The 22,874-nt window shown below is 36.1% G+C and overlaps 1 protein-coding gene across 1 annotated transcript in view; it reads right to left on the reverse strand.

The window, feature by feature from the left end:
• LOC121951912 (protein CEBPZOS-like) overlaps positions 1–22,874 on the reverse strand; it is a 34,995-nt gene that overhangs the window by 1,613 nt on the left and 10,508 nt on the right. The window lies entirely within an intron of this gene.

The following is a 22,874-nucleotide window of genomic DNA, read 5'->3' on the forward strand; positions in this document are numbered from 1 at the left end:
CAGACGATATACTATACTATGATGTTTTTTATGGTTCTGGACCACATACTTAATGACGACATTTTACATTATATCAGACGACATACTATACTGTGGCGTTTTCTCATGATTAGTGACAACATACAATATGGTGATGTTTTTTCATGATTTTTGAGGACATGCTATACGTTTTTCTGCGAATTCGGATCACTTTTAGTCTTTGTTATTAATGGGAAACACTGCCATAATGTAGTAGTGTCATAGTATGGCAAAAAATGTCAAAAAATGACATTTCCAAAAAACAGCAGAAAACAGCATAAAATAGCATGCTGACACATATCAAAGCATAGAATGTTGCTGCTGAAAACAGCTGGAAACAGCTTAGAATAGCCTGCCAAAACACGCCATAGGAAAGAAAGTTGCAAAAAGAGCCAAAAACAGCATTATTTTGCATTTTGAAAATGTCACCAAAAATTTCAAGACTATAGTAAGGCAAAAATGTCAAAATTGGACACGTCCCAAAAACTGTTGAAAACAGCTTAGAAACACCTTAGAATAACCTGCCAAAACACGCCATAGCAAAGAAAGTTGCAAAAAGAACCAAAAAAAACATAATTTTGCATTTTGAAAATGTGACCAAAGATCCAAGACTATAGTAAGGCAAAAATGTCAAAATTGGACACGTCCCAAAAACTGTTGAAAACAGCTGGAAACAGCTTAGAATAGCCTGCCAAAACACGCCATAGCAAAGAAAGTTGCAAAAAGAACCAAAGAAAACATAATTTGGCATGTCGAAAATATGACAAAAAATCCAAGACTATAGTAAGGCAAAAATGTCAAAATTTGACACGTCCCAAAAACTGCTGAAAACAGCTGGAAACAGCTTAGAATACTGTTCCATTACACGCCATAGCAAAGGAAGTTGCAAAAATAACCAAAAAAAGCACGATTTTGCATTTTGAAAATGTGACCAAAAATCCAAGACTATAGTAAGGCAAAAATGTCAAAATTGGACACGTCCCAAAAACTGCTGAAAACAGCTGGAAACAGCTTAGAATAGCCTGCCAAAACACGCCATAGCAAAGAAAGTTGCAAAAAGAACCAAGAAAACCATAATTTGGCATGTCGAAAAATACGACAAAAAATCCAAGGCTATAGTAAGGCAAAAATGTCAAAATTTGACACATCACAAACACTGTTTAAAACAGCTGGAAACAGCTTAGAATAGCCTGCCAAAACACGCCATAGCAAAGAAAGTTGCAAAAAGAGCCAAAAACAGCATAATTTTGCATTTTGAAAATGTGACCAAAAATCCAAGACTATAGTAAGGCAAAAATGTCAACATTTGACACGTCCCAAAAACTACTGAAAACAGCTGGAAACTGCTTAGAATAGCCTGCCAAAACACGCCATAGCAAAGAAAGTTGCAAAAAGAACCAAGAAAACATAATTTGGCATGTCGAAAAATACGACAAAAAATCCAAGACTATAGTAAGGCAAAAATGTCAAAATTGGACACGTCCCAAAAACTACTGAAAACAGCTGGAAACTGCTTAGAATAGCCTGCCAAAACACGCCATGACAAAGAAAGTTGCAAAAACAGCCAAAAACAGCATAATTTTGCATTTTGAAAATGTGACCAAAAATCCAAGACTATAGTAAGGCAAAAATGTCAACATTTGACACGTCCCAAAAACTACTGAAAACAGCTGGAAACAGCTTAGAATAGCCTGCCAAAACACGCCATGGCAAAGAAAGTTGCAAAAGGAGCCAAAAACAGCATTATTTTGCATGTCGAAAATATGACAAAAAATCCAAGACTATAGTAAGGCAAAAATGTCAAAATTGGACACGTCCCAGACTGTTGAAAACAGCTTAGAAACAGCTTAGAATAACCAGCCAAAACACGCCATAGCAAAGAAAGTGTCAAAAAGAGCCAAAAACAGCATAATTTTGCATTTTGAAAATTTCACCAAAAATCCAAGACTATAGTAAGGCAAAAATGTCAAAATTTGACACGTCCCAAAAACTGCTGAAAACAGCTGGGAACAGCTTAGAATAGCCTGCCAAAACACGCCATAGCAAAGAAAGTTGCAAAAACAGCCAAAAACAGCATAATTTTGCATTTTGAAAATGTGACCAAAAATCCAAGACTATAGTAAGGCAAAAATGTCAACATTTGACACGTCCCAAAAACTACTGAAAACAGCTGGAAACAGCTTAGAATAGCCTGCCAAAACACGCCATGGCAAAGAAAGTTGCAAAAGGAGCCAAAAACAGCATTATTTTGCATGTCGAAAATATGACAAAAAATCCAAGACTATAGTAAGGCAAAAATGTCAAAATTGGACACGTCCCAAAAACTGCTGAAAACAGCTGGAAACAGCTTAGAATAGCCTGCCAAAACACGCCATAGCAAAGAAAGTTGCAAAAAGAACCAAAGAAAACATAATTTGGCATGTCGAAAATATGACAAAAAATCCAAGACTATAGTAAGGCAAAAATGTCAAAATTGGACACGTCCCAAAAACTGTTGAAAACAGCTGGATACAGGTTAGAATAGCCTGCCAAAACACGCCATAGCAAAGAAAGTTGCAAAAGAGCCAAAAAAGCATTATTTTGCATGTCGAAAATATGACAAAAAATCCAAGACTATAGTAAGGCAAAATGGTCAAAATTTGACATGTCCCAAAAACTGCTGAAAACAGCTGGAAACAGCTTAGAATAGCGTGCCATTACACGCCATAGCAAAGAAAGTTGCAAAAAGAGCCAAAAACAGCATAATTTTGCATTTTGAAAATGTGACCAAAAATCCAAGACTATAGTAAGGCAAAAATGTCAACATTTGACACGTCCCAAAAACTACTGAAAACAGCTGGAAACAGCTTAGAATAGCCTGCCAAAACACGCCATGGCAAAGAAAGTTGCAAAAGGAGCCAAAAACAGCATTATTTTGCATGTCGAAAATATGACAAAAAATCCAAGACTATAGTAAGGCAAAAATGTCAAAATTGGACACTTCCCAAAAACTGCTGAAAACAGCTGGAAACAGCTTAGAAGAGCGTGCCATTACACGCCATAGCAAAGAAAGTTGCAAAAAGAACCAAAGAAAACATAATTTGGCATGTTGAAAATATGACAAAAAATCCAAGACTATAGTAAGGCAAAAATGTCAAAATTTGACACGTCCCAAAAACTGCTGAAAACAGCTAGGAACAGCTTAGAATAGCGTGCCATTACACGCCATAGCAAAGAAAGTTGCAAAAAGAGCCAAAAACAGCATTATTTTGCATTTTGAAAATGTCACCAAAAAATCCAAGGCTATAGTAAGGCAAAAATGTCAAAATTTGACACGTCCTAAAAACTGTTGAAAACAGCTGGAAACAGCTTAGAATAGCCTGCCAAAACACGCCATAGCAAAGAAAGTTGCAAAAAGAGCCAAAAACAGCATTATTTTCCATTTTGAAAATGTGACCAAAAATCCAAGACTATAGTAAGGCAAAAATGTCAAAATTTGACGTCCCAAAAACTGCTGAAAACAGCTGGAAACAGCTTAGAATAGCCTGCCAAAACACGCCATAGCAAAGAAAGTTGCAAAAAGAGCCAAAAACAGCATTATTTTGCATGTCGAAAATATGACAAAAAATCCAAGACTATAGTAAGGCAAAAATGTCAAAATTTGACACGTCCCAAAAACTGTTGAAAACAGCTGGAAACAGCTTAGAATAGCGTGCCAAAACACGCCATAGCAAAGAAAGTTGCAAAAAGAACCAAAAAAACATAATTTTGCATGTCGAAAAATACGACAAAAAATCCAAGACTATAGTAAGGCAAAAATGTCAAAATTGGACACGTCCCAAAAACTACTGAAAACAGCTGGAAACTGCTTAGAATAGCCTGCCAAAACACACCATGGCAAAGAAAGTTGCAAAAACAGCCAAAAACAGCATAATTTTGCATTTTGAAAATGTGACCAAAAATCCAAGACTATAGTAAGGCAAAAATGTCAAAATTGGACACGTCCCAGACTGTTGAAAACAGCTTAGAAACAGCTTAGAATAACCAGCCAAAACACGCCATAGCAAAGAAAGTGTCAAAAGAGCCAAAACAGCATTATTTTGCATTTTGAAAATTTCACCAAAATCCAAGACTATAGTAAGGCAAAAATGTCAAAATTGGACACGTCCCAAAAACTGCTGAAAACAGCTGGGAACAGCTTAGAATAGCCTGCCAAAACACGCCATAGCAAAGAAAGTTGCAAAAAGAGCCAAAAACAGCATAATTTTGCATTTTGAAAATGTGACCAAAAATCCAAGACTATAGTAAGGCAAAAATGTCAACATTTGACACGTCCCAAAAACTACTGAAAACAGCTGGAAACAGCTTAGAATAGCCTGCCAAAACACGCCATAGCAAAGAAAGTTGCAAAAGGAGCCAAAAACAGCATTATTTTGCATGTCGAAAATATGACAAAAAATCCAAGACTATAGTAAGGCAAAAATGTCAAAATTGGACACGTCCCAGACTGTTGAAAACAGCTTAGAAACAGCTTAGAATAACCAGCCAAAACACGCCATAGCAAAGAAAGTGTCAAAAAGAGCCAAAAACAGCATTATTTTGCATTTTGAAAATTTCACCAAAAATCCAAGACTATAGTAAGGCAAAAATGTCAAAATTGGACACGTCCCAAAAACTGCTGAAAACAGCTGGGAACAGCTTAGAATAGCCTGCCAAAACACGCCATAGCAAAGAAAGTTGCAAAAACTGCCAAAAACAGCATAATTTTGCATTTTGAAAATGTGACCAAAAATCCAAGACTATAGTAAGGCAAAAATGTCAACATTTGACACGTCCCAAAAACTACTGAAAACAGCTGGAAACAGCTTAGAATAGCCTGCCAAAACACGCCATGGCAAAGAAAGTTGCAAAAGGAGCCAAAAACAGCATTATTTTGCATGTCGAAAATATGACAAAAAATCCAAGACTATAGTAAGGCAAAAATGTCAAAATTGGACACGTCCCAAAAACTGCTGAAAACAGCTGGAAACAGCTTAGAATAGCCTGCCAAAACACGCCATAGCAAAGAAAGTTGCAAAAAGAACCAAAGAAAACATAATTTGGCATGTCGAAAATATGACAAAAAATCCAAGACTATAGTAAGGCAAAAATGTCAAAATTTGACACGTCTCAAAAACTGTTGAAAACAGCTGGAAACAGCTTAGAATAGCCTTCCAAAACACGCCATAGCAAAGAAAGTTGCAAAAAGAGCCAAAAAAAGGATTATTTTGCATGTCGAAAATATGACAAAAAATCCAAGACTATAGTAAGGCAAAAATGTCAAAATTTGACACGTCCCAAAAACTGCTGAAAACAGCTGGAAACAGCTTAGAATAGCGTGCCATTACATGCCATAGCAAAGAAAGCTGCAAAAAGAGCCAAAAACAGCATAATTTTGCATTTGGAAAATGTGACCAAAAATCCAGAACTATAGCAAGGCAAAAATGTCAACATTTGACACGTCCCAAAAACTACTGAAAACAGCTGGAAACTGCTTAGAATAGCCTGCCAAAACACGCCATGGCAAAGAAAGTTGCAAAAGGAGCCAAAAACAGCATTATTTTGCATGTCGAAAATATGACAAAAAATCCAAGACTATAGTAAGGCAAAAATGTCAAAATTGGACACGTCCCAAAAACTGCTGAAAACAGCTGGAAACAGCTTAGAATAGCCTGCCAAAACACGCCATAGCAAAGAAAGTTGCAAAAAGAGCCAAAAACAGCATTATTTTGCATTTTGAAAATGTCACCAAAAAATCCAAGGCTATAGTAAGGCAAAAATGTCAAAATTTGACACGTCCTAAAAACTGTTGAAAACAGCTGGAAACAGCTTAGAATAGCCTGCCAAAACATGCCATAGCAAAGAAAGTTGCAAAAAGAGCCAAAAACAGCATTATTTTGCATTTTGAAAATGTGACCAAAAATCCAAGACTATAGTAAGGCAAAAATGTCAAAATTTGACGTTCCCAAAACTGCTGAAAACAGCTGGAAACAGCTTAGAATAGCCTGCCAAAACACGCCATAGCAAAGAAAGTTGCAAAAAGAACCAAGAAAACCATAATTTGGCATGTCGAAAAATACGACAAAAAATCCAAGACTATAGTAAGGCAAAAATGTCAAAATTGGACACGTCCCAAAAACTGCTGAAAACAGCTAGGAACAGCTTAGAATAGCGTGCCATTACACGCCATAGCAAAGAAAGTTGCAAAAAGAGCCAAAAACAGCATTATTTTGCATTTTGAAAATGTCACCAAAACATCCAAGGCTATAGTAAGGCAAAAATGTCAACATTTGACACGTCCTAAAAACTGTTGAAAACAGCTGGAAACAGCTTAGAATAGCCTGCCAAAACACGCCATAGCAAAGAAAGTTGCAAAAAGAGCCAAAAACAGCATTATTTTGCATTTTGAAAATTTCACCAACAATCCAAGACTATAGTAAGGCAAAAATGTCAAAATTTGACACGTCCCAAAAACTGCTGAAAACAGCTGGAAACTGCTTAGAATAGCCTGCCAAAACACGCCATAGCAAAGAAAGTTGCAAAAAGAACCAAGAAAACCATAATTTGGCATGTCGAAAATGTGACAAAAATCCAAGGCTATAGTAAGGCAAAAATGTCAAAATTTGACACATCACAAACACTGTTTAAAACAGCTGGAAACAGCTTAGAATAGCCTGCCAAAACACGCCATAGCAAAGAAAGTTGCAAAAGGAGCCAAAAACAGCATTATTTTGCATGTCGAAAATATGACAAAAAATCCAAGACTATAGTAAGGCAAAAATGTCAAAATTGGACACGTCCCAAAAACTGCTGAAAACAGCTGGAAACAGCTTAGAATAGCCTGCCATAACACGCCATTGCAAAGAAAGTTTCAAAAAGAACCAAGAAAACCATAATTTGGCATGTCGAAAAATACGACAAAAAATCCAAGGCTATAGTAAGGCAAAAATGTCAAAATTGGACACGTCCCAAAAACTGCTGAAAACAGCTAGGAACAGCTTAGAATAGCGTGCCAAAACACGCCATAGCAAAGAAAGTTGCAAAAAGAACCAAAGAAAACATAATTTGGCATGTCGAAAATATGACAAAAAATCCAAGACTATAGTAAGGCAAAAATGTCAAAATTTGACACGTCCCAAAAACTGCTGAAAACAGCTGGAAACAGCTTAGAATAGCCTGCCAAAACACGCCATAGCAAAGAAAGTTGCAAAAAGAGCCAAAAACAGCATAATTTTGCATGTTGAAAATGTGACAAAAATCCAAGACTATAGTAAGGCAAAAATGTCAAAATTGGACACGTCCCAAAAACTGCTGAAAACAGCTAGGAACAGCTTAGAATAGCGTGCCATTACACGCCATAGCAAAGAAAGTTGCAAAAAGAGCCAAAAACAGCATTATTTTGCATTTTGAAAATGTCACCAAAAAATCCAAGGCTATAGTAAGGCAAAAATGTCAAAATTTGACACGTCCCAAAAACTGTTGAAAACAGCTGGAAACAGCTTAGAATAGCCTGCCAAAACACGCCATAGCAAAGAAAGTTGCAAAAAGAATCAAGAAAACCATAATTTGGCATGTCGAAAAATACGACAAAAAATCCAAGGCTATAGTAAGGCAAAAATGTCAAAATTTGACACATCACAAACACTGTTTAAAACAGCTGGAAACAGCTTAGAATAGCCTGCCAAAACACGCCATAGCAAAGAAAGTTGCAAAAAGAGCCAAAAACAGCATTATTTGGCATGTCGAAAATATGACAAAAAATCCAAGACTATAGTAAGGCAAAAATGTCAAAATTGGACACGTCCCAAAAACTGCTGAAAACAGCTGGAAACAGCTTAGAATAGCCTGCCAAAACACGCCATCGCAAAGAAAGTTGCAAAAAGAACCAAGAAAACCATAATTTGGCATGTCGAAAAATACGACAAAAAATCCAAGACTATAGTAAGGCAAAAATGTCAAAATTGGACACGTCCCAAAAACTGCTGAAAACAGCTAGGAACAGCTTAGAATAGCGTGCCAAAACACGCCATAGCAAAGAAAGTTGCAAAAAGAACCAAAGAAAACATAATTTGGCATGTCGAAAATATGACAAAAAATCCAAGACTATAGTAAGGCAAAAATGTCAAAATTTGACACGTCCCAAAAACTGCTGAAAACAGCTGGAAACAGCTTAGAATAGCCTGCCAAAACACGCCATAGCAAAGAAAGTTGCAAAAAGAACCAAGAAAACCATAATTTGGCATGTCGAAAATATGACAAAAAATCCAAGACTATAGTAAGGCAAAAATGTCAAAATTTGACACGTCCCAAAAACTGTTGAAAACAGCTGGAAACAGCTTAGAATAGCGTGCCATTACACGCCATAGCAAAGAAAGTTGCAAAAAGAGCCAAAAACAGCATTATTTTGCATTTTGAAAATGTCACCAAAAAATCCAAGGCTATAGTAAGGCAAAAATGTCAAAATTTGACACGTCCTAAAAACTGTTGAAAACAGCTGGAAACTGCTTAGAATAGCCTGCCAAAACACACCATGGCAAAGAAAGTTGCAAAAGGAGCCAAAAACAGCATTATTTTGCATGTCGAAAATATGACAAAAAATCCAAGACTATAGTAAGGCAAAAATGTCAAAATTGGACACGTCCCAAAAACTGCTGAAAACAGCTGGAAACAGCTTAGAATAGCCTGCCAAAACACGCCATAGCAAAGAAAGTTGCAAAAAGAACCAAGAAAACCATAATTTGGCATGTCGAAAAATACGACAAAAAATCCAAGACTATAGTAAGGCAAAAATGTCAAAATTGGACACGTCCCAAAAACTGCTGAAAACAGCTGGAAACAGCTTAGAATAGCCTGCCAAAACACGCCATAGCAAAGAAAGTTGCAAAAAGAACCAAGAAAACCATAATTTTGCATGTCGAAAAATGTGACAAAAAATCCAAGACTATAGTAAGGCAAAAATGTCAAAATTGGACACGTCCCAAAAACTGCTGAAAACAGCTGGAAACAGCTTAGAATAGCCTGCCAAAACACGCCACAGCAAAGAAAGTTGCAAAAACTGACAAAAACAGCATAATTTTGCATTTTGAAAATGTGACAAAAAATCCAAGACTATAGTAAGGCCAAAATGTCAACATTTGACACGTCCCAAAAACTACTGAAAACAGCTGGAAACAGCTTAGAATAGCCTGCCAAAACACGCCATAGCAAAGAAAGTTGCAAAAAGAACCAAGAAAACCATAATTTGGCATGTCAAAAAATGACAAAAATCCAAGACTATAGTAAGGCAAAAATGTCAAAATTGGACACTTCCCAAAAACTGCTGAAAACAGCTGGAAACAGCTTAGAATAGCGTGCCATTACATGCCATAGCAAAGAAAGTTGCAAAAAGAGCCAAAAACAGCATTATTTCGCATTTTGAAAATGTGACCAAAAATCCAAGACTATAGTAAGGCAAAAATGTCAAAATTTGACACATCACAAACACTGTTTAAAACAGCTGGAAACAGCTTAGAATAGCGTGCCATTACACGCCATAGCAAAGAAAGTTGCAAAAAGAACAAAAAAAAACATGATTTTGCATGTTGAAAATATGACCAAAAATCCAAGACTATAGTAAGGCAAAAATGTCAAAATTTGACACGTCCCAAAAACTGCTGAAAACAGCTGGAAACAGCTTAGAATAGCCTGCCAAAACACGCCATAGCAAAGAAAGTTGCAAAAAGAACCAAGAAAACCATAATTTGGCATGTCGAAAAATACGACAAAAAATCCAAGACCATAGTAAGGCAAAAATGTCAAAATTTGACACGTCCCAAAAACTGTTGAAAACAGCTGGAAACAGCTTAGAATAGCCTGCCAAAACACGCCATAGCAAAGAAAGTTGCAAAAAGAGCCAAAAACAGCATTATTTGGCATGTCGAAAATATGACAAAAAATCCAAGACTATAGTAAGGCAAAAATGTCAAAATTTGACACGTCCCAAAAACTGCTGAAAACAGCTGGGAACAGCTTAGAATAGCCTGCCAAAACACGCCATAACAAAGAAAGTTGCAAAAAGAACCAAGAAAACCATAATTTGGCATGTCGAAAATATGACAAAAAATCCAAGACTATAGTAAGGCAAAAATGTCAAAATTTGACACGTCCCAAAAACTGTTGAAAACAGCTTAGAAACAGCTTAGAATAACCTGCCAAAACACGCCATAGCAAAGAAAGTTGCAAAAAGAACCAAGAAAACCATAATTTGGCATGTCGAAAATATGACAAAAAATCCAAGACTATAGTAAGGCAAAAATGTCAAAATTGGACACTTCCCAAAAACTGCTGAAAACAGCTGGAAACAGCTTAGAATAGCGTGCCATTACATGCCATAGCAAAGAAAGTTGCAAAAAGAGCCAAAAACAGCATTATTTTGCATTTTGAAAATGTGACCAAAAATCCAAGACTATAGTAAGGCAAAAATGTCAAAATTTGACACGTCCCAAAAACTGTTGAAAACAGCTGGAAACAGCTTAGAATAGCCTGCCAAAACACGCCATAGCAAAGAAAGTTGCAAAAAGAGCCAAAAAACAGCATTATTTTGCATTTTGAAAATTTCACCAACAATCCAAGACTATAGTAAGGCAAAATGTCAAAATTTGACACGTCCCAAAAACTGCTGAAAACAGCTGGAAACTGCTTAGAATAGCCTGCCAAAACACACCATAGCAAAGAAAGTTGCAAAAAGAACCAAAGAAAACATAATTTGGCATGTCGAAAATGTGACCAAAAAATCCAAGACTATAGTAAGGCAAAAATGTCAAAATTGGACACATCACAAACAGTTTAAAACAGCTGGAAACAGCTTAGAATAGCCTGCCAAAACACGCCATAGCAAAGAAAGTTGCAAAAAGAGCCAAAAACAGCATTATTTTGCATTTTGAAAATATGACAAAAAATCCAAGACTATAGTAAGGCAAAAATGTCAAAATTTGACATGTCCCAAAAACTGCTGAAAACAGCTGGAAACAGCTTAGAATAGCCTGCCAAAACACGCCATGGCAAAGAAAGTTGCAAAAGGAGCCAAAAACAGCATTATTTTGCATGTCGAAAATGTGACCAAAAATCCAAGACTATAGTAAGGCAAAAATGTCAAAATTGGACACTTCCCAAAAACTGCTGAAAACAGCTGGAAACAGCTTAGAATAGCGTGCCAAAACACGCCATAGCAAAGAAAGTTGCAAAAGAACCAAAAACAGCATAATTTGGCATGTCGAAAATATGACAAAAATCCAAGACTATAGTAAGGCAAAATGTCAAAATTTGACACGTCCCAAAAACTGCTGAAAACAGCTGGAAACAGCTTAGAATAGCCTGCCAAAACACGCCATAGCAAAGAAAGTTGCAAAAAGAACCAAGAAAACCATAATTTGGCATGTCGAAAAATACGACAAAAAATCCAAGACTATAGTAAGGCAAAAATGTCAAAATTGGACACTTCCCAAAAACTGCTGAAAACAGCTGGAAACAGCTTAGAATAGCGTGCCATTACACGCCATAGCAAAGAAAGTTGCAAAAAGAGCCAAAAACAGCATTATTTTGCATTTTGAAAATGTCACCAAAAAATCCAAGGCTATAGTAAGGCAAAAATGTCAAAATTTGACACGTCCCAAAACTGTTGAAAACAGCTGGAAACAGCTTAGAATAGCCTGCCAAAACACGCCATAGCAAAGAAAGTTGCAAAAGAGCCAAAACAGCATGATTTTGCATGTTGAAAATATGACCAAAAATCCAAGACTATAGTAAGGCAAAAATGTCAAAATTTGACACGTCCCAAAAACTGCTGAAAACAGCTGGAAACAGCTTAGAATAGCCTGCCAAAACACGCCATAGCAAAGAAAGTTGCAAAAAGAACCAAGAAAACCATAATTTGGCATGTCGAAAAATACGACAAAAAATCCAAGACTATAGTAAGGCAAAAATGTCAAAATTTGACACATCCCGAAAACTGTTGAAAACAGCTGGAAACAGCCTAGACTAGTTTGCCAAAACACGCCATTGCAAAGAAAGTTGCAAAAAGAAGCAAGAAAACCATAATTTGGCATGTCGAAAATATGACAAAAAATCCAAGACTATAGTAAGGCAAAAATGTCAAAATTTGACACGTCCCAAAAACTGCTGAAAACAGCTGGAAACAGCTTAGAATAGCCTGCCAAAACACGCCATAGCAAAGAAAGTTGCAAAAAGAACCAAAAACAGCATAATTTTGCATTTTGAAAATGTCACCAAAAATCCAAGACTATAGTAAGGCAAAAATGTCAAAATTGGACACTTCCCAAAAACTGCTGAAAACAGCTGGAAACAGCTTAGAATAGCCTGCCATTACATGCCATAGCAAAGAAAGTTGCAAAAAGAGCCAAAAACAGCATTATTTTGCATTTTGAAAATGTGACCAAAAATCCAAGACTATAGTAAGGCAAAAATGTCAAAATTTGACACGTCCCAAAAACTGCTGAAAACAGCTGGAAACAGCTTAGAATAGCCTGCCAAAACACGCCATAGCAAAGAAAGTTGCAAAAAGAACCAAGAAAACCATAATTTGGCATGTCGAAAATATGACAAAAAATCCAAGACTATAGTAAGGCAAAAATGTCAAAATTTGACACGTCCCAAAAACTGCTGAAAACATCTGGAAACAGTGTAGAATAGCCTGCCAAAACACGCCATAGCAAAGAAAGTTGCAAAAAGAACCAGGAAAACCATAATTTTGCATGTCGAAAATATGACAAAAAATCCAAGACTATAGTAAGGCAAAAATGTCAAAATTTGACACGTCCCAAAAACTGTTGAAAACAGCTGGAAACAGCTTAGAATAGCCTGCCAAAACACGCCATAGCAAAGAAAGTTGCAAAAAGAGCCAAAAACAGCATTATTTTTCATTTTGAAAATGTGACAAAAAATCCAAGACTATAGTAAGGCAAAAATGTCAAAATTTGACACGTCCCAAAAACTGTTGAAAACAGCTGGAAACAGCTTAGAATAGCCTGCCAAAACACGCCATAGCAAAGAAAGTTGCAAAAAGAGCCAAAAACAGCATTATTTTGCATTTTGAAAATGTGACCAAAAATCCAAGACTATAGTAAGGCAAAAATGTCAAAATTTGACATGTCCCAAAAACTGCTGAAAACAGCTGGAAACAGCTTAGAATAGCCTGCCAAAACACGCCATAGCAAAGAAAGTTGCAAAAAGAGCCAAAAACAGCATTATTTTGCATTTTGAAAATGTGACCAAAAATCCAAGACTATAGTAAGGCAAAATGTCAAAATTTGACACGTCCCAAAAACTGCTGAAAACAGCTGGAAACAGCTTAGAATAGCCTGCCAAAAACATGCCATAGCAAAGAAAGTTGCAAAAGAGCCAAAACAGCATTATTTTGCATTTTGAAAATGTGACCAAAAATCCAAGACTATAGTAAGGCAAAATGTCAAAATTTGACACGTCCCAAAAACTGCTGAAAACAGCTGGAAACAGCTTAGAATAGCCTGCCAAAACACGCCATAGCAAAGAAAGTTGCAAAAAGAACCAAAGAAAACATAATTTGGCATGTCGAAAATATGACCAAAAATCCAAGACTATAGTAAGGCAAAAATGTCAAAATTTGACACGTCCCAAAAACTGTTGAAAACAGCTGGAAACAGCTTAGAATAGCCTGCCAAAACACGCCATAGCAAAGAAAGTTGCAAAAAGAGCCAAAAACAGCATTATTTTGCATGTCGAAAATATGACAAAAAATCCAAGACTATAGTAAGGCAAAAATGTCAAAATTGGACACGTCCCAAAAACTGTTGAAAACAGCTGGATACAGGTTAGAATAGCCTGCCAAAACACGCCATAGCAAAGAAAGTTGCAAAAAGAAGCAAGAAAACCATAATTTGGCATGTCAAAAATATGACAAAAAATCCAAGACTATAGTAAGGCAAAAATGTCAAAATTTGACACGTCCCAAAAACTGTTTAAAACAGCTGGAAACAGCTTAGAATAGCGTGCCAAAACATGCCATAGCAAAGAAAGTTGCAAAAGAACCAAAACAGCATAATTTTGCATTTTGAAAATGTCACCAAAAATCCAAGACTATAGTAAGGCAAAAATGTCAAAATTGGACACTTCCCAAAAACTGCTGAAAACAGCTGGAAACAGCTTAGAATAGCGTGCCATTACATGCCATAGCAAAGAAAGTTGCAAAAAGAGCCAAAAACAGCATTATTTCGCATTTTGAAAATGTGACCAAAAATCCAAGACTATAGTAAGGCAAAAATGTCAAAATTTGACATGTCCCAAAAACTGCTGAAAACAGCTGGAAACTGCTTAGAATAGCCTGCCAAAACACGCCATAGCAAAGAAAGTTGCAAAAAGAACCAAAGAAAACATGATTTGGCATGTCGAAAATATGACCAAAAATCCAAGACTATAGTAAGGCAAAAATGTCAAAATTGGACACGTCCCAGACTGTTGAAAACAGCTTAGAAACAGCTTAGAATAGCCTGCCAAAACACGCCATAGCAAAGAAAGTTGCAAAAAGAGCCAAAAACAGCATTATTTTGCATTTTGAAAATGTGACCAAAAATCCAAGACTATAGTAAGGCAAAAATGTCAAAATTTGACATGTCCCAAAAACTGCTGAAAACAGCTGGAAACTGCTTAGAATAGCCTGCCAAAACACGCCATAGCAAAGAAAGTTGCAAAAAGAACCAAAGAAAACATAATTTGGCATGTCGAAAATATGACAAAAAATCCAAGACTATAGTAAGGCAAAAATGTCAAAATTTGACACGTCCCAAAAACTGCTGAAAACAGCTGGAAACAGCTTAGAATAGCCTGCCAAAACACGCCATAGCAAAGAAAGTTGCAAAAAGAGCCAAAAACAGCATAATTTGGCATGTCGAAAACATGACCAAAAATCCAAGACTATAGTAAGGCAAAAATGTCAAAATTTGACATGTCCCAAAAACTGCTAAAAACAGCTGGAAACTGCTTAGAATAGCCTGCCAAAACACGCCATAGCAAAGAAAGTTGCAAAAAGAGCCAAAAACAGCATAATTTTGCATTTTGAAAATGTGACCAAAAATCCAAGACTATAGTAAGGCAAAAATGTCAAAATTTGACATGTCCCAAAAACTGCTAAAAACAGCTGGAAACAGCTTAGAATAGCCTGCCAAAACACGCCATAGCAAAGAAAGTTGCAAAAAGAGCCAAAAACAGCATTATTTTGCATTTTGAAAATGTGACAAAAAATCCAAGACTATAGTAAGGCAAAAATGTCAAAATTTGACATGTCCCGAAAACTGCTGAAAACAGCTGGAAACTGCTTAGAATAGCCTGCCAAAACACGCCATAGCAAAGAAAGTTGCAAAAGAGCCAAAACAGCATTATTTTGCATTTTGAAAATTTGACCAAAAATCCAAGACTATAGTAAGGCAAAAATGTCAAAATTTGACATGTCCCCAAAACTGTTGAGAACAGCTGGAAACAGCTTAGAATAGCCTGCCAAAATACGCCATAGCAAAGAAAGTTGCAAAAGAGCCAAAAACAGCATTATTTTGCATTTTGAAAATGTGACCAAAAATCCAAGACTATAGTAAGGCAAAAATGTCAAAATTTGACACTTCCCAAAAACTGCTGAAAACAGCTGGAAACAGCTTAGAATAGCCTGCCAAAACACGCCATAGCAAAGAAAGTTGCAAAAGAACCAAGAAAACCATAATTTGGCATTTTGAAAATACGACAAAAAATCCAAGGCTATAGTAAGGCAAAAATGTCAAAATTTGACACATCACAAACACTGTTTAAAACAGCTGGAAACAGCTTAGAATAGCCTGCCAAAACACGCCATAGCAAAGAAAGTTGCAAAAGGAGCCAAAAACAGCATTATTTTGCATGTCGAAAATATGACAAAAAATCCAAGACTATAGTAAGGCAAAAATGTCAAAATTGGACACGTCCCAAAAACTGCTGAAAACAGCTGGAAACAGCTTAGAATAGCCTGCCAAAACACGCCATAGCAAAGAAAGTTGCAAAAAGAACCAAGAAAACCATAATTTGGCATGTCGAAAAATACGACAAAAAATCCAAGACTATAGTAAGGCAAAAATGTCAAAATTGGACACGTCCCAAAAACTGTTGAAAACAGCTGGAACAGCTTAGAATAGCCTGCCATTACACGCCATAGCAAAGAAAGTTGCAAAAAGAGCCAAAAACAGCATTATTTTGCATTTTGAAAATGTCACCAAAAAATCCAAGGCTATAGTAAGGCAAAAATGTCAACATTTGACACGTCCTAAAAACTGTTGAAAACAGCTGGAAACAGCTTAGAATAGCCTGCCAAAACACGCCATAGCAAAGAAAGTTGCAAAAAGAGCCAAAAACAGCATTATTTTGCATTTTGAAAATTTCACCAACAATCCAAGACTATAGTAAGGCAAAAATGTCAAAATTTGACACATCCTAAAAACTGTTGAAAACAGCTGGAAACTGCTTAGAATAGCCTTCCAAAACACGCCATGGCAAAGAAAGTTGCAAAAGGAGCCAAAAACAGCATTATTTTGTATGTCGAAAATATGACAAAAAATCCAAGACTATAGTAAGGCCAAAATGTCAAAATTGGACACGTCCCAAAAACTGCTGAAAACAGCTGGAAACAGCTTAGAATAGCCTGCCAAAACACGCCATAGCAAAGAAAGTTGCAAAAAGAACCAAAGAAAACATAATTTGGCATGTCGAAAATATGACAAAAAATCCAAGACTATAGTAAGGCAAAAATGTCAAAATTGGACACGTCCCAAAAACTGCTGAAAACAGCTGGAAACAGCTTAGAATAGCCTGCCAAAACACGCCATAGCAAAGAAAGTTGCAAAAAGAACCAAGAAAACCATAATTTGGCATGTCGAAAAATACGACAAAAAATCCAAGGCTATAGTAAGGCAAAAATGTCAAAATTTGACACATCACAAACACTACCACTGAAGACTTTTGTCCAGCCCCGCTCTGACCTACTAAGTAGAGCATTAAGGTCTGCATCCAGAGGTGACTGCAATGTCCCAAGAAGAAGGTCTACCTTCTCCCAATCGGCCTTCTCCAACAAAGCCACGAAGGAATGGAATAGACTTCCGGACAATTTTAAAAACATTACAAAACATCACAGCTTCTCATGCGCAGTCAAGGACTGGATACTGAGCAATCAGACATGTCTGCACTGATGTCTCTGATATCAGGGTTGTATGCATTTTGGAGGTCTGACGTATTATTTTATACTTGTACATGTTATTTATTTTTTACTCTGTATATTTATCTATTGTAATAATTTTTAGATTTGTACTATGTTGTCTGTCTTTTATGTGAGGACTACAGATGGAAATTAGCGCTACGCTAAATCTGGTGCAGCCATCTTTATATTCTACGAGAATATTCAATGTCTCTGCACACTGTCCTGCTAAATAAAGAAATATAAATACAAATACAAATACTGTTTCAAACAGCTGGAAACAGCTTAGAATAGCCTGCCAAAACACGCCATAGCAAAGAAAGTTGCAAAAAGAGCCAAAAACAGCATTATTTTGCATTTTGAAAATGTGACCAAAAATCCAAGACTATAGTAAGGCAAAAATGTCAAAATTGGACACTTCCCAAAAACTGCTGAAAACAGCTGGAAACAGCTTAGAATAGCCTGCCAAACCACACCATAGCAAAGAAAGTTGCAAAAAGAGCCAAAAACAGCATTATTTTGCATTTTGAAAATGTGACCAAAAAATCCAAGACTATAGTAAGGCAAAAATGTCAAAATTGGACACGTCCCAAAAACTGCTGGAAACAGCTGGAAACAGCTTAGAATAGCCTGCCAAAACACGCCATAGCAAAGAAAGTTGCAAAAAGAACCAAAAAAAACATAATTTGGCATGTCGAAAAATACAACAAAAAATTCAAGACAATAGTAAGGCAAAAATGTCAAAATTTGACACGTCCCAAAAACTGTTGAAAACACCTGGAAACAGCTTAGAATAACCTGCCAAAACACGCCATAGCAAAGAAAGTTGCAAAAAGAACCAAAAACAGCATTGTTTTGAATTTTGAAAATGTGACCAAAAAATCCAAGACTATAGTAAGGCAAAAATGTCAAAATTTGACACGTCCCAAAAACTGTTGAAAACACCTGGAAACAGCTTAGAATAGCCTGCCAAAACACGCCATAGCAAAGAAAGTTGCAAAAAGAACCAAAGAAAACATAATTTGGCATGTCGAAAATATGACAAAAAATCCAAGACTATAGTAAGGCAAAAATGTCAAAATTGGACACTTCCCAAAAACTGCTGAAAACAGCTGGAAACAGCTTAGAATAGCCTGCCAAACCACACCATAGCAAAGAAAGTTGCAAAAAGAGCCAAAAACAGCATTATTTTGCATTTTGAAAATGTGACCAAAAATCCAAGACTATAGTAAGGCAAAAATGTCAAAATTTGACACGTCCCAAAAACTGCTGAAAACAGCTGGAAACAGCTTAGAATAGCCTGCCAAAACACGCCATAGCAAAGAAAGTTGCAAAAAGAACCAAAAAAACCATAATTTGGCATGTCGAAAAATACGACAAAAAATTCAAGACAATAGTAAGGCAAAAATGTCAAAATTTGACACGTCCCAAAAACTGCTGAAAACAGCTGGAAACAGCTTAGAATAGCCTGCCAAAACACGCCATAGCAAAGAAAGTTGCAAAAAGAACCAAAAACAGCATAATTTTGCATTTTGAAAATGTCACCAAAAATCCAAGACTATAGTAAGGCAAAAATGTCAAAATTTGACACGTCCTAAAAACTGTTGAAAACAGCTGGAAACAGCTTAGAATAGCCTGCCAAAACACGCCATAGCAAAGAAAGTTGCAAAAAGAGCCAAAAACAGCATTATTTTGCATTTTGAAAATGTGACCAAAAATCCAAGACTATAGTAAGGCAAAAATGTCAAAATTTGACATGTCCTAAAAACTGTTGAAAACAGCTGGAAACAGCTTAGAATAGCCTGCCATTACATGCCATAGCAAAGAAAGCTGCAAAAAGAGCAAAAAACAGCATTATTTCGCATTTTGAAAATGTGACCAAAAATCCAAGATTATAGTAAGGCAAAAATGTCAAAATTTGACATGTCCCAAAAACTGCTGAAAACAGCTAGGAACAGCTTAGAATAGCCTGCCAAAACATGCCATCGCAAAGAAAGTTGCAAAAAGAGCCAAAAACAGCATTATTTTGCATTTTGAAAATGTGACCAAAAATCCAAGACTATAGTAAGGCAAAAATGTCAAAATTTGACATGTCCCAAAAACTGCTAAAAACAGCTGGAAACAGCTTAGAATAGCCTGCCAAAACACGCCATAGCAAAGAAAGTTGCAAAAAGAACCAAAGAAAACATAATTTGGCATGTCGAAAATATGACAAAAAATCCAAGACTATAGTAAGGCAAAAATGTCAAAATTTGACACGTCCCAAAAACTGTTGAAAACAGCTGGAAACAGCTTAGAATAGCCTGCCAAACCACACCATAGCAAAGAAAGTTGCAAAAAGAGCCAAAAACCGCATTATTTTGCATTTTGAAAATGTGACCAAAAAATCCAAGACTATAGTAAGGCAAAAATGTCAAAATTTGACACGTCCCAAAAACTGCTGGAAACAGCTGGAAACAGCTTAGAAGAGCCTGCCAAAACACGCCATAGCAAAGAAAGTTGCAAAAAGAACCAAAGAAAACATAATTTGGCATGTCGAAAATATGACAAAAAATCCAAGACTATAGTAAGGCAAAAATGTCAAAATTGGACACTTCCCAAAAACTGCTGAAAACAGCTGGAAACAGCTTAGAATAGCCTGCCAAACCACACCATAGCAAAGAAAGTTGCAAAAAGAGCCAAAAACAGCATTATTTTGCATTTTGAAAATGTGACCAAAAATCCAAGACTATAGTAAGGCAAAAATGTCAAAATTTGACACGTCCCAAAAACTTCTGAAAACAGCTGGAAACAGCTTAGAATAGCCTGCCAAAACACACCATAGCAAAGAAAGTTGCAAAAAGAACCAAAAAAACCATAATTTGGCATGTCGAAAAATACGACAAAAAATTCAAGACAATAGTAAGGCAAAAATGTCAAAATTTGACACGTCCCAAAAACTGTTGAAAACAGCTGGAAACAGCTTAGAATAGCCTGCCAAAACACGCCATAGCAAAGAAAGTTGCAAAAAGAACCAAAAACAGCATAATTTTGCATTTTGAAAATGTCACCAAAAATCCAAGACTATAGTAAGGCAAAAATGTCAAAATTTGACACGTCCTAAAAACTGTTGAAAACAGCTGGAAACAGCTTAGAATAGCCTGCCAAAACACGCCATAGCAAAGAAAGTTGCAAAAAGAGCCAAAAACAGCATTATTTTGCATTTTGAAAATGTGACCAAAAATCCAAGACTATAGTAAGGCAAAAATGTCAAAATTTGACATGTCCCAAAAACTGCTGAAAACAGCTGGAAACAGCTTAGAATAGCCTGCCAAAACACGCCATAGCAAAGAAAGTTGCAAAAAGAACCAAAGAAAACATAATTTGGCATGTCGAAAATATGACAAAAAATCCAAGACTATAGTAAGGCAAAAATGTCAACATTTGACACGTCCCAAAAACTGTTGAAAACAGCTGGAAACAGCTTAGAATAGCCTGCCAAAACACGCCATAGCAAAGAAAGTTGCAAAAAGAGCCAAAAACAGCATTATTTTGCATGTCGAAAATATGACAAAAAATCCAAGACTATAGTAAGGCAAAAATGTCAAAATTTGACACATCACAAACACTGTTTAAAACAGCTGGAAACAGCTTAGAATAGCCTGCCAAAACACGCCATAGCAAAGAAAGTTGCAAAAAGAGCCAAAAACAGCATTATTTTGCATTTTGAAAATTTCACCAAAAATCCAAGACTATAGTAAGGCAAAAATGTCAAAATTTGACATGTCCCAAAAACTGCTGAAAACAGCTGGAAACAGCTTAGAATAGCCTGCCAAAACACACCATAGCAAAGAAAATTGCAAAAAGAGCCAAAAACAGCATTATTTTGCATTTTGAAAATGTGACCAAAAATCCAAGACTATAGTAAGGCAAAAATGTCAAAATTTGACATGTCCCAAAAACTGCTGAAAACAGCTGGAAACAGCTTAGAATAGAGTGCCAAAATACGCCATAGGAAAGAAAGTTGCAAAGAGAGTCAAAAACAGCATTATTTTGCATTTTGAAAATGTGACCAAAAATCCAAGACTATAGTAAGGCAAAAATGTCAAAATTTGACACATCACAAAAACTGTTGAAAACAGCTGGAAACAGCTTAGAATAGCCTGCCAAAACACGCCATAGCAAAGAAAGTTGCAAAAAGAGTCAAAAACAGCATTATTTTGCATTTTAAAAATGTGACCAAAAATCCAAGACTATAATAAGGCAAAAATGTCAAAATTGGACACGTCCCAAAAAATGTTGAAAACAGCACGAAACACCTTAGAATAGTGTGCCATTACACACCATAGCAAAGAAAGTTGCAAAAAGAGTCAAAAACAGCATTATTTTGCATTTTCAAAATGTGACCAAAAATCCAAGACTATAGTAAGGCAAAAATGTCAAAATTTGACACGTCCCAAAAACTGCTGAAAACAGCTGGAAACAGCTTAGATTACCCTGCCAAAACATGTCATAGCAAAGAAAGTTGCAAAAAGAACCAAGAAAACCATAATTTGGCATGTCGAAAATATGACAAAAAATCCAAGACTATAGTAAGGCAAAAATGTCAAAATTTGACACGTCCCAAAAACTGCTGAAAACAGCTGGAAACAGCTTAGAATAGCCTGCCAAAACATGTCATAGCAAAGAAAGTTGCAAAAAGAACCAAAAAAACATAATTTGGCATGTCAAAAATATGACAAAAAATCCAAGACTATAATAAGGCAAAAATGTCAAAATTTGACATGTGCCAAACACTGTTTAAAACATCTGGAAACAGCTTAGAATAGCCTGCCAAAACACCCCATAGCAAAGAAAGTTGCAAGAAGAAGCAAGAAAACCATAATTTGGCATGTCGAAAAATACGACAAAAAATCCAAGACTATAGTAAGGCAAAAAAGTCCAAATTTGACACATCACAAAAACTGTTGAAAACAGCTGGAAACAGCTTAGAATAGCCTGCCAAAACACGCCATAGCAAAGAAAGTTGCAAAAAGAGCCAAAAACAGCATTATTTTGCATTTTGAAAATGTGACCAAAAATCCAAGACTATAGTAAGGCAAAAATGTCAAAATTTGACATGTCCCAAAAACTGCTGAAAACAGCTGGAAACAGCTTAGAATAGCCTGCCAAAACACGCCATAGCAAAGAAAGTTGCAAAAAGAACCAAAGAAAACATAATTTGGCATGTCGAAAATATGACCAAAAATCCAAGACTATAGTAAGGCAAAAATGTCAAAATTTGACACGTCCCAAAAACTGTTGAAAACAGCTGGAAACAGCTTAGAATAGCCTGCCAAAACACGCCATAGCAAAGAAAGTTGCAAAAAGAGCCAAAAACAGCATTATTTTGCATGTCGAAAATATGACAAAAAATCCAAGACTATAGTAAGGCAAAAATGTCAAAATTTGACACGTCCCAAAAACTGCTGAAAACAGCTGGAAACAGCTTAGAATAGCCTGCCAAAACACGCCATAGCAAAGAAAGTTGCAAAAAGAATCAAGAAAACCATAATTTGGCATGTCGAAAAATACGACAAAAAATCCAAGGCTATAGTAAGGCAAAAATGTCAAAATTTGACAC

Source organism: Plectropomus leopardus, chromosome 16, assembly GCF_026936395.1.
Source record: "Plectropomus leopardus strain MGB_pleo_1.0 chromosome 16, ASM2693639v1, whole genome shotgun sequence".
Taxonomy (NCBI): domain Eukaryota; kingdom Metazoa; phylum Chordata; class Actinopteri; order Perciformes; family Serranidae; genus Plectropomus; species Plectropomus leopardus.